Genomic DNA, 12859 nt, shown 5'->3' on the forward strand with positions numbered 1-12859 from the left:
AGTACACAGGAGCAAAGAGGACATTAGGGATGGTAGCAATAATTAAGCTTATTTTTGAAGAATAAGGAGTTAACTACATGTAGAAGTAGAAGGGTAGCCTAGAGAGAGAAGAGCTCATCTGATTTTCATCAAAAATATACGAGGTAACAGGATTAAAGAGCAGTTAGTAAGTCGAACTGGTATTCAGATCTCTGTATTCTTGGTTCTCTACCATGCTGCTTTTTAAAATGCATAAAGAAGAGATACCTCTTCTTTACTCGAACATATTATTTTAATATGCATTAGCAACTGCCAAGCACTGTAGACAGGCTCATTTTAACAACATGGACTGAAATTTCCCAAAGTGTATCTTAATAGAACACCAATCCCTGAAAATGCTTAGTGTAAATGGCTATACTAAGCTTTCTTAATAAGCTTAAGAAAGGCTGAATATGCTTTCCCTCTTGTAGATTTAAAACATAAATTAACATAAACAGAGTCCTGAGAAGACCTGCAATTTAAAAACAACAGCTTTAACTTTGCTTAACTTAGTGGCTCCAAAATGAGTTAGGCATGGGATCTATTTTGGCCCAAATTAGAATATCTTGAAAAAAATTAGTGTACCCAATACCTTGTCAGAAAGACAAGGACAAATTGGCTTAAGTTTAATTTTTTGGTAACAGATCAGTCACCCCATTCATAAGTGTTAAAAGCTGCAACTTCCAAATGAGAATAACAAATATTACATCATCTTACAGATTTTTATTTTATTTCATGGTGTTCTTCAGTCATTTTATGTATCATCATTGCTGGAAAGTACTTCCAAGATTAATCTAAATCAAGATAATCTCTTAAAACCTAATGTAATATTTCTGTAAAAAAAATTATATAGCATTTTAATATAAGGTCATATCCATTCTATCATTCTTATAAGAATGGACTGAGTAAGTTGGCACATGTCAAATATGCTATGACATTTCATTATAAAACAAATGGCAGCACCTCAACTTCTTTCTGTATAAATGGGGATTCTCTGGAGTTGCAAGTGGCAAAAATACTATTCAAATAAGCTTAATCATTGGGTCCTGGTTCTTCTGCTTTGTACGCCAACATAATGGCTGGTAGCAGCACCAGGATCGTTCTGAGAGCTGCAGATCCCAAAGTGCATTTTCCTTGATGGCTCCTGCCGTGGGCTGATTGGCTCAGGTGAATCACTGAGCCAGGAGTAGAGTACTTAGGACAGGGTTACATGCAAATCACTGGAGCATCACTGGAATGGGAAGGGGTGGGTGGGATGAGGGCCAGAATACGCGAACTCCATGAACTCCTCATATTTATTCAAGAATGTGGCAAGGGGTGTTTTCTCATGGAAAGATTGCTGAGATAGGACAAAAACATACTCTTATCATTTGCCACTTACCTACTCCTAAACCAATACAGGTTATGACCATGTAGACCATCTTCTTTTAAGTTAAATTATACCCATAGGCTTCAAATAGGACTAAAGAAAGCTATTGAAATTTTTAAGAGAAACAGAATTTTGAGTATATATCTTTTTAAAAAAGATAATTAAAATTTTTATGTAGCATAACAGATGGCTAACAAAAGAGAGTTTTCTTCATTGTTTTCTTTCATGAAAACCTTACTCAAACTCAAAATCAAGGTTATTGCATAAGGAAGATGTATTTGTATATAACTTAAGCTTCTCTGCTGAAAATACAAATGACAATAACAACAGTTATGATTTGCTAAGTCCTATTCGGCACTTTGTAAACATGAACTGATTTAATCCTCACAGCAACACAATGAGGGAGGTATTAATATTCCCATTTTACAGATGAGAAAATTAAAACTCTGAAAAGTTAAGTCACATGCATAAGAGAGGAGCAGGGCTAGGGTTAGTATCTTCATCTGAGTGACTCCTAAGCTATGTTCTAGGCCACCATAGTATTAATTTGGTTAGAAATGTAATGTCCTCTGTGGGATGTTAGTATCTGGTCATATAATCCTGTCTGATGACCTTCTCGGGATAACAGAATCATGCATGATTTCAGATGGGAAATAGAATAGAGGGTGACTTGTGGACCTGGTACCCGGAATAGCTTTGGGATAAACTTAAGTGTTACTTTGATGGATTTACAGAGATGTCTGAGGTAAGATCAAAGAGACCTTGAGGCACCAAATAGCCCATCTCATTGGTTCTAGAAGCCATGGCAATATTTAGTCAAGCAGTCTTGGGAAGGTGCTGGCAGGACTCTTGTGATACCTTTGATTATCTCCCTCAAGGGGGAACAGCACCACCTCTGACTGACCCCAGGCCTGGCTGTTAAGCTCTTTGATTTAGTTGCACAGAAAAATGTCTGGGGGAGTGTTGACCATGCACTCTAACCTCTAAGTGTTCTCCCAACTGCCCATCACAACCCTTTAGGGGTCATGAAATCAATTTAGTGGCTCATGAGCACCATTTAAAAACAAAAAGAGAAGAGCAAAGTAGAAAGTATGAACAGGTCTCACACAGTATAAGCTGCACTGGCTACAGAATTTGCAGAACCCAGTCAGTGCACGAAGGAAACGTGGGATGCCTTGATCAAAAAGTAGGAAAAAAAAGCGTTGTTAAAGGTATTCAAATATAAGGTTTTTCCCTATCTTCCACAGTCAAAAAAAAAAAAAAAAAAAAAGCAAGGCTACTTTTTTATACAAGCCCATGATATAGGTGAAAAATTAAGAGAAAACGTATTGAAGCCCTAATGTCCCAATGAAGAGTGTAATTCAGTGGGGAAGCCGCAGTATTACTTCATAATTTACTCAAGTTGGGCCTTCTTCACCTTCTTTCTTAAGTTCTAATGTTTTATGCAAATAATCTTGCTGCAAATGCCCTTATATGACAGAGATGCAATACTGAATATACCAGAAGTAGGCGGTGCCTGCAACAGCCTGGCCGTTCAGAGTCCAGGGCCGGAACTTGTTCACCGAGCAGCCCTTTTACTGCCACCTGTATCTGCTCTGTCGGGACACCATTAAGCCATTTAAAAACAGAAGAGAAGGAAAAAAAATTTGAGGCCTCGTCCTTCTTCATAGGGAGCTAAGTCTGCAGGAATGTAAGATATAACTTTTTCCATTTTTAAATGCTAATGGGATTATTTAGAATTGTTCGAACTTAGAAATAGAAGAAGCACTTTATGCCTGGGGATAGGGTTCATTAGTTTTTTTAAGAAACAATGACAAACCCTTTAATTTGCAAACAATATCCAAAAAAAAAAAAATCACTAATGTTGAAAACCGCGGGGGGGGGGGGGGAATAAACCCAACCATTAAGCAGTTTGTCTATTTTTATACAATTACAAAAAAAAAAATGGCCAAAAAAGTCCTTATTGCCCTCCCCCTTTTTGGTGATGTGATTGTACATGACAGGCACAAAGTTAAGCCAGGGAGATTATGGGGGGTAATGGGAACCACAGCTGGGACCAGACAATGTCTCACAGGCAAGGGGAGCCCAAAAGATGAGGGGTCTGATTGACACTAACAGGGAAATGCATACATGAAGATAAATTACAAGGAAAAGGAGGAGTTTTCAGCATTTTGCTTTGAAATGCATTTTGTAAGTCAAGCTTTCTATGATTTCTGGAAATTCTTGATTGAAATCTAGGTTCCCTCTAGGAGGCTGTATATTTTATTATAGGTTTGCATGGGGTGTTTTTGTTTTGTTTTCATCAGAAAACAAATTATGTTTTGGTAAAGCCCATGTAAAGGGAGTCACATTTTAGAGGGAAGGAGAGAACCACGTTCATTTATAAAACATGTAGTGTTAGGCATGCAGACAAAGAAAGGAATGTGTGTGAGTACGGCTTAGATAGTTGAAAAGGCTCTATTTCTCAAATAATGGTATAAAAATCTAAAGCTTAGGTTTAGTATAGAAACTTAAGGAAACATTGGAAATTAAAAATCTTTGGAAATTATATTATGTAATATCATCTCTATTTACAATTTAATATCAACATGATGTTTTTGGTTTTTACTTATAAATCTATTTACTATAATTTTCTATAAATTGGTTTATAGAACATAGAACCTGTTTACCAAAGGAAAGACAAACTCAAATTAATGCCTGTTCCTTGTTTTGTTTTTTTTTAATTTTATTTTATTTTATTATTTTATTTGTTGGAAGAAAGGAGGCGGTGGTAGAAAAATGTTAAGTTTCTTGTTTGTAAAATGTTGATAAACAGAATTGTGGAACTTCACACTTCAGCCAATATATATAACATATTAATTCTCTAAAACCCGTAATAGACACTATATTAGTTAAGGTGTAGATAGGAGGAGGGTTCTATGAATGTATGTGGGTGTGACAGTAACACATGGAGACCAAGGCAGGTCTTGTCAAATATCTGTCTCATTTATCAACTACTACTGATCTTTCTACACCCACTGTAGCCTCTAAGTAAAAGTGTTAAAAATAGCCAAACCAACAAAAATGCCAAGTTACAAGAACAGAAAGACTAAAATGTAACCCTAGCTCCTCTGGTTCAACAAAAGCAAAAGAAGGTGAGAGAAGGTCCCTGGCCCCATGAATTGGTCTGTCTGGCCCTCTTTCTTTTCTTGTGGTCAACATTTCTCTTGCTACCCTGATGATAAGTACATGAAGGGCTAAGTTTCCCAATGACAGTCTCAGCATGAACACTTTGAGTTCTATTACGTCCCCACACCACACTCAGGCACATCTCTATTACATCAGCAAATCCACTTCCAGGATTTGGTTTCTGTCATCTGGACCACAGCCTGTTGCCCATCTGCAGAGAGTCAGGGGTCTGAGGGAGAAGGTGGCTATGATAGCCCTCTGTAATCAGTATCTGTAATAAGGGCACACTTTTGAGTGGTACCATTGGGCTAGCAGAGGGGATAAAGTTTTCAGCAAATTAGCAAAGGGGTCAGACACTCCCTACGGCTCTAAAAGGCAAGATATCTAAGAGGGTTGTTGTCAACATAGTGCCCTGGACAAATCTCATAAACATGGTTTAATGGAAAGAGTTTTTTTTTAGTGTGATCAGCTTTGTCTTGAATCACATAACTTTGTGACCCCCAAATAAGAAACTTGGAGCTTCATTTTTCTCATCTCTGCAATAGAGATTAACTCGTTCATTCAGTACCTGCTTATTAAACACCTGCATGGTGACACATCTTGTGCTAAGTGCTGAAGACATAGAAGTGCGAGTAGTAGACCCTCAACAACTGGTAACTGATGTTAAGCACAAATTGTATAGTACTTGGCTGCCTTTTCTCCCCCGTGGCTATTGTTAATCAATAGTTGTTTATGTTTTATTGAACATTTGTTCTGTGTCTAGCTGTTGAAAAAATAATGATAATAATAGTAATTATTATTATTATTACAATACAAAAGCAGGAGCCAAAGTTCCCAATTATGTAAGTAGCTCATAGCCTAGCTGAGAAGATATAATCAGCTCTGAAAGTGGAGAGTAGCTCCAACTCCTTCCTGCCTTTGATATTTACATCTCTGCTCTTGAAAAATAACCAACATCCAGTTCCAGTAGAGGCCTATTGTATCAGAATCTAAGGGTGAGACCCGGACATCAGTTTATCTTTAAATCCTCCAGGTGATCCTAATTTGCAGCCAGAGTTGAGAATCACTGGTCTAACCGTTGGCTAACGCTGACACTGGCCACAGTGCCGTGGTGATAAATACGACCTGAACTGTAGCAAACCGTATTAGCCCAGGAGGGAACTCAGAACTTAGCACCATCAGGAAAGGCTTCAGACTCTTTGAAGTTGGAATTAGCACTTTAATAATTTGACCAGATTTGGTTTCAATGCTATTCATTTTCATAGAAATAGAGTTATATAAATATCACTTATTAAATCATATACAGTTAAAATTCTTTAGAAAATGCATGCTCACAAAACTAACGTCTGCTCTGCCATCGTGTATCACCTCGCTTTCTCCTTAAGGTTCTGGCTTTATCTCTTCTGATCTCCCCTTGCACCATGAGATCTGGCTGTACTCAGCTGCCGGCAGCTCCGGAGTTGGTCACGTTCTCTCTCTAGCTCCTTGTCTAGGTTGTTGGTACTGCCAGATCCACTCGCTCCACCTCCCTGTCATCTAATTCCTCTCCTTTCTCCAGGACTTAGTGTAGACATCATTTGCCCTGCTAAATCTTTCCTGACCCCGCATCAAGTTATGGAGCCTTCCTGTGACTCCCAAGACACCTTACCTTTCCCCTCTCCAGGCCTTATCACATGGTCTAGCTTACTTTTTGCTCTGTACTCCTCCCTGGACTATAAGTTTTATGAGAACAGGAAGCCCACTCGTATTAGTTACCATTTTATCCCCATTTTCTACGTAGTGCCAAGCCTGTAGTAGATGCTTAAATATCTGTTGAATTTGTTTGAATACAGATGTTTATGCACATACACAGTTAAGTAAACTATGCATGGGTTATCTTGCAAGCCCCAGTAACTTTCCCGTAAAATTTCTGTATAATTGCTGTTTTCCTCTGAGGAAACCCTTCCACGCCAGGTTTTATACACTTGAATTAATAGATGTCCCTTCTCCCCACTTATCTTGGCCTCTTTGGGCTTTAATTCATTGTCTGTAATTGTGATGACCTTCCTGTCAGAAAGCTTGGGAGTGAATAGCAGGCTCTTTTCAGCTATGAGAGCTACGAATTCTCAGCCTCATCCTTGAGGACACGTACCGCAAGTTCACATGAGAGATTCATTCTGTGAAATTAGGTGTCCGCCATTGCACGTGGTAGAGAACTTCCTGGGCTGTACTGAGCCTTCTCTGGCAGATGGTGTAAAGGCCGTCCTGGAGTATCTCTGGGAAATGGCGTGCTCAGTAGTGAGAACCAGAAGTCCCAGAACTATGCTGTTCTCGGAAGCCCCCGAATTCCCTGCAGTGGATTCTGCCTCCTACGCGTGAGACGTGAGCAGTGTGCTTTGTGTTGAAGCGGAAACAATGCTGTTCAAATGATAGCCTGATAAACTAGTCGTTACTTCTAATTGCTGGTATTAGGACTTTGCGTTTCCATTCTCCAGGATTATTGTTGTTTTCATTATGAAGCAGCTCTCAGACTTGCAGTACTTTCCAACTTTGTCAAAGATCAAGTTACCCTATGAGTATATTTGGGCTGTCTTTTCTAGAATTCATGTGTTTATTGCTCAGTTCACTGCCGAGAACTGCCTGCTTCTTTAATGAATTAAAATTTAAATCTGGAGCACTGGCTGGGCCCAATTCACCCGCTGCTGACGCAAAGCTCCTCAGCCTTATCAAAGCGGTAAGAGCTCAGAGAGCACAGTGCAAGAGGCAACCCCAACTGTATAATGAGAGAGAGGACACACGGAATTTGAGGCAGTGCCTACAGTGCCCAGGGCAATTGGGATTTTGAGTATTTTATACTTATTTTTATTGTTAGGTACAAGAAATTCCAACACTTTGCAAACTTTGTCCCGCAGACTCTCTTGTATAATCTTAGACAGACTGTATCTTTTTTGGGGGCAGGAGGAGTTGTATTTAGGTTCCCTGAAAAGGTATATGTTTATTCTTGATGAGATCTTTGTTTAGCTACATCACCTTGCCAACTCTTCAAATTCCAGTGATGCTGAGTTACTGGAAAGAAGGATGATGTAGAAGAAAAAAAAAGTGCTTTGGAATTGGAAAGATTATGTTAGAATTTATCTATAACACTAGGCAAGGTTTGAAATCTTATCAAAGCTCCCTTTGAGGTTTATTATGAAGATTGAATGAGATCGTAAATGAAGTTTGAATGAGATCATGGGGTTGTAATCAGCTCCAGAAGGCAGAGGTCTACATCTGTTTCATTCAGCGCTGTATCTCCAGTGCCTAGAATAGTGCCCTGTGCATACTTTTCACTTAATAAATACATTTTGGATAAATGAATATAATATATGCAAAATATCAGCCATACTGTGTGGTTCATAGGAGTGTTCAGTAAATGGAAGTTGCCAGGATTATTTCCAGAATTAATGGGAGACAGGAAAAATCGACTCAGTTGACACAATTTCAGGATGTAGAATGCTGTGGAGAGACGCTTTGAAAATGGATTATCTTTTCTGCAGAAGACTGAGGATTTGTCATATGTCTTATGAAATTGTCCCAGTAACGTGTCTGAGTGTATCCTTTCTTATGGGCTCAGTCTTCCCATTGGAGAAAACAAAATCTACACTGTCTGATTGTGCAGAGCTATGACATCAATGGTGTCTGTTTCCATGATGCCCCAGAATGTGGCTCACGTAATTGTCACAGCCAGAAGTCTTCCAAAATAAAGGTTTTCACACACTATCATATGTTGGAAAATAAAAGCATGGAGAAAATCTTGGAAGAAGGGTTAAGCTAAAAACAGAGCTTGGTTTCATCCTTCTTATGTTTCTTCTACACTTGTTACTGATGTGACAGCATTCAGATGTTCAAATTGGATTTTAGATGAAGGAAGAAAGAATGATAAAATGAATATAAATCTAAAATCACCAAATTTGTACATTCTGCTGCATTCACACATGTATTCATATCCATATGTATTCATAATATCTATATATATGAAATATATAAATATTTTGTTTTTAGGGTTTTTTGTATATATATATTTTTTATTGAAATATAGTCAGTTTACAATGTTGTGTCAATTTTGATATCACTTATATGCAGAATCTAAAAAAGTTCCTTTGTCTTTTTTATTTGCAAAACAGAAACAGACTCTAAGACATAAATATTTTAAATAAGTTACAGACATCATGGCATGTTACCTATTTAACTACTTCAGTGTCTAGAAGTCTTTTCTGCATAACCACAATAGCATTAGTATACATAAGACATTTAATAGTGATATGATATTATTTTCTTTATGGCCTATAGGCAGAATTTTCCAATTATCATCTTCCTGTTCTTTGAACTACTCTTCCGCAGTGGGGGTTACTATTAACCAGCCAGTGATCATACGTTGCATTTAGTTGTCATGCCTCTTTAGTGTCCTTAAACATTCAACTTGCTCACATTTTAAAAAAAATCTTTCACAATATTAATACTTTTGAAGAGTTTTGTTTTGCAGAATATCCCCTAATTGGAATTTGACAGATTATTTCCTGATGATTAGACATTAAGTTGCTTTTGTTAAGAATCCAGCTAGGTGGCTTTATATAGCCAAGCTGTATTTTATTCATCTTTATTTTTATGTCTTTCCTACCAGCATGTGAGCTCCTTACAGAGAGGGGCCGTGTCTCATTCACCTTTGTAACCTCGGGACTCAGGAGTGCCTGGCACATGGGGGTGCCCAATAACTCATCCTCTTCCTCCAACCTGTTCCTTCTTTTCATTTAGTTCCTGTACTCTCATCAGCTCAACTACCCATAGTAAGCCAGTTATGCTTTTTGGGGGTGGGGGGTAATTAGGTTTGTTTGTTTATTTTTAATGCAGGTACTGGGGATTGAACCTAGGACCTCGTGCATGCTGAACAGGCACTCTACCACTGAGCTGTACCCTCCCCCAGGAAGCTAGTTCTGCTTGACATCTCACTTTTGTCTCCTTTTTCTCCCACGTCTAGGCAATCACAAAGCCCTCTCTGTTACACCTGCTTGAATATTCCTTCATTTTCATTTCAGTGTTAGGCCTTCAGCATCCTCTCCAGAAGGATTAGAGCAGCCCACAAACTGACCTTCTTACTGCTAGTCTCAGCCCTCAAATCCAGCTTCTAGCCAGTTTTCAGGGCGACCCATTTAAAAAGCAAACCTGGCTATGTTGCTTTCCTGATGAAAATCCTTCAGAGACATCAGTGACTTTCGGTAAGAGGTCCAGGCTTTTTAGCCTAATAAAGAAGCCCTCCGTGATCTGATTGTCTCCTACCTGCTATCTCATCCTGCCTTGTACCTCTTGTTCCAGTAGCACTGAGACCTTGAAATAGCATTAGTCGCCCTCCTTTGTTGAGGGCCGGCCACGTGTCAGGTGTGATAGTGCCTCCTTTACATCCATGATCTCATCTAACCCTTACGTCAGTTTGTGAAGTAGGTGGAGTTACTGGCATTTTGTAGATGAGGAGATGATTTGCATTCTCAGCTAATACGTTACAGAAGCAGGAATTAAACATGATCCTGAAGTTCTTGCCATTTCCACCCCCAAGGTTGTCTCCACTCACTGTACTATTTCTTGCCTTCATGCCTACTCTCTGCGTGTAACCTTTCCCCCAGCCACTTAATCCTTCTTGCCTCGCTAACTCTACTAATCAAACTCTGAGCTAGTATCTTTTATTACCTCTTGTGTTGTTTGATACCACCTTAGTACTTTTAAAATATCCTGGTGTAACTCTAGTGCTCTACGTACATTATAATTTAGTGATCACTTTATATGTCTGTATTTCCACTAGACCACCAGGGCTGAGACCATGCTGTGTCTTTCTTATATATCCAGTGGAGGGTCAAAGTAACAACTCAGTAAACACTGCTGGATGTTGATCGACCACAGAGCTCTTGATGCTGCCATGTTACACACTGCTGACTTGTATAAAGACTTTGTGTACACTTAGCAAATTTCCAGACACAAATTTTCAGTTATCTCAAAAGAGATAACTAAGTTGTGTGACAGAACCAGAATTCAATATGATCTTTAATTTATACAGGAAACAGAATATAAAACTTTTCAAGAATAATGCTTAAATGATGATTTAAAATTAATATATATCTCCTCTAATACTGTTAGCCCGTTTTGCATTGTGCATACACTGCATTTACTTTGTTACACTCAGGATAGAATACATCCTGTGTGCATGTAAAATGCAAAAAGAAAAATGCATGCGTGTTGCTATTTTCATTGATTGTAGTGTCTTAAACATGTCTACATATTCTATGTAATTGTCATCTTAATTACTACACAGTATCTTGCAGAGCTGATTTTATTAAATCTATCCCTCTAATCTTGAATATTTATGCTTTTTTCAGTCTTTTGGAATCAGAAAGCGATTTTGTGCATACGTTTTTGTTTCTGCTGAACTATGTCAGAAGGAGGAATTCTGAAGCCTAAAATTTGGATCAGAGTATATACATCTTTATTAGTCTTAATATATTGCCTTCCAAAAAGGATAAATCAGTTTAAATGATCATTATACATAAATGAAAATAACAGGTTCCTTAAACATTCACCAGCAATAGGTACCATTTTTTACATTTATTGGCTACTTTAGTAGGTCATTAAAGGTATCTCCGGGCTCCATCAAAGGTGGTCTTTTCCCCTGTGTTTCTTTATTACTGATATTTTTCTATATAATTTTTGTATTCATGTCATGGCTCACTCGATTTTTAGGTCCTTGAGGTTTTCCTTCGGAACGTGAATGAACTCTTCATATATTACAAATGTTAATTTGCCTGACATTTTCAATACAATTTTTTTCTCCATCAGTTGATGTTATATGGAAAAATTTAATTTACATCATTTTCACTCACAGAGGCTTTCATTTTTTGTGTACTCAGTGTGGCAGTAGGTCTGTCTGAGTTTCCTTTGTGGATTCTTGAATTATGTAAGGCATAGCTCTAACATTTAGTTTTCTAAATTGTATTTTATATATTATATTTTATTTATATATTTTTTATCTTAATATAACTTAATAAATAACCCTTCTTTGCTCCTCTACTTGGGAAAACTGACAGCTTTCCACATTATGTTTTGGGTTTATTTCTAATTTTTACACTTTTTCCTATTCATATGTCTTTCTGTATTTATGCCAGTACCACACAGTTTTAAGTTCTAATACCTTGGTATAAATTTAATGTTTGATACGGCTAGATTTTCTTCTCTTTTCTCCTTTTCAGATTGTCTATTATGGCTTTGTCTTTTCTCACATTTTTCATGCAAATTTTGTTGCATTTTTAAAAATCACATTGCCATTTTGATTGAAATTTTGCTGTAAATCTCCTTGGGATGAACAAATAGATTTATAATTTCCAGTCTGAGGTTAAAGAATATACCTGTTTATTTTATTTTATTTTTTTAACTTCCAATAAGGGTTTGTAGGTTTCTATAAAAGACTTCTGCTCTTGTACAGTATAAACCTTAGTGTTTCCGATTGCTTTTAATAAAATGATGATGACTGGCATTTACTATCAGGTATTTCTGTTCAGTGTTTTTTGTATAATCTCATGAAAGATCTCTGTAAGGCAGCTGCTGTTGTCACCACAGTGCCGATGTGGAAGCTGAGGTTTACACTGGTCACCTAATTTGTCCAGGGCCACATGGCTATTAAATGGTAGAGCAATGATTTTCACCCAGGATGGTCTGGCTCCAAGGCCATGCTTTTAATCAGCCATCTTATACTTGGTAAACTGGAATTATAAGCTACTAAGATGACATTTAGCCAGAATTAAGCAAAATTCCTGTGCTAGAGCCAGTATTTCAAATGGTAAAGAAGAGAAAGATCACTGTCTTCAGAATGTGAAAAAAGAGTTCAGATCTTCTATACAGTATCAACTAAGAAAGTGGCACGATTGCATTAAACAAAGCAACGAAACCCAGTTCTTCGTTAATGGAGAGATGATGTCAGTTTATGGAAGGGGGTGATACCGGCAGATCAGTATCTAGAATGCTGTGTTCTCAGCCGCCTGTTTTGAGAGTGGCCTTTATAACTGCAAGTTTCATCAGGGAGTGATAACATGGTAGATAAAGAGGAATTATGCAGAATAAGTGGTTGAAGGATGGAAACTTGTCAACTTGATTAAAAGAAGTCATCCGAAGATCTGTGTAGAGCAGAAGGGAATAGACATGTAGTGAACAAAGATTTCAAGGAGACAGATTTTGACTCCAGTAAATTCTTAAAGACTTAGTCTGTCCAACAGGGAAACTGGCTTCCTTGCAAGTTAGTAAGTGTCTCAT

The 12859-nt window shown here is 37.8% G+C and overlaps 1 protein-coding gene across 1 annotated transcript in view; it reads left to right on the top strand.

Moving 5' to 3' along the window:
- The window catches only part of LINGO2 (leucine rich repeat and Ig domain containing 2), a 1050366-nt gene that overhangs the window by 954837 nt on the left and 82670 nt on the right, over positions 1-12859 (top strand). The gene's annotated exons all lie outside the window — the stretch shown is intronic.

Source organism: Camelus ferus, chromosome 4, assembly GCF_009834535.1.
Source record: "Camelus ferus isolate YT-003-E chromosome 4, BCGSAC_Cfer_1.0, whole genome shotgun sequence".
NCBI lineage: Eukaryota > Metazoa > Chordata > Mammalia > Artiodactyla > Camelidae > Camelus > Camelus ferus.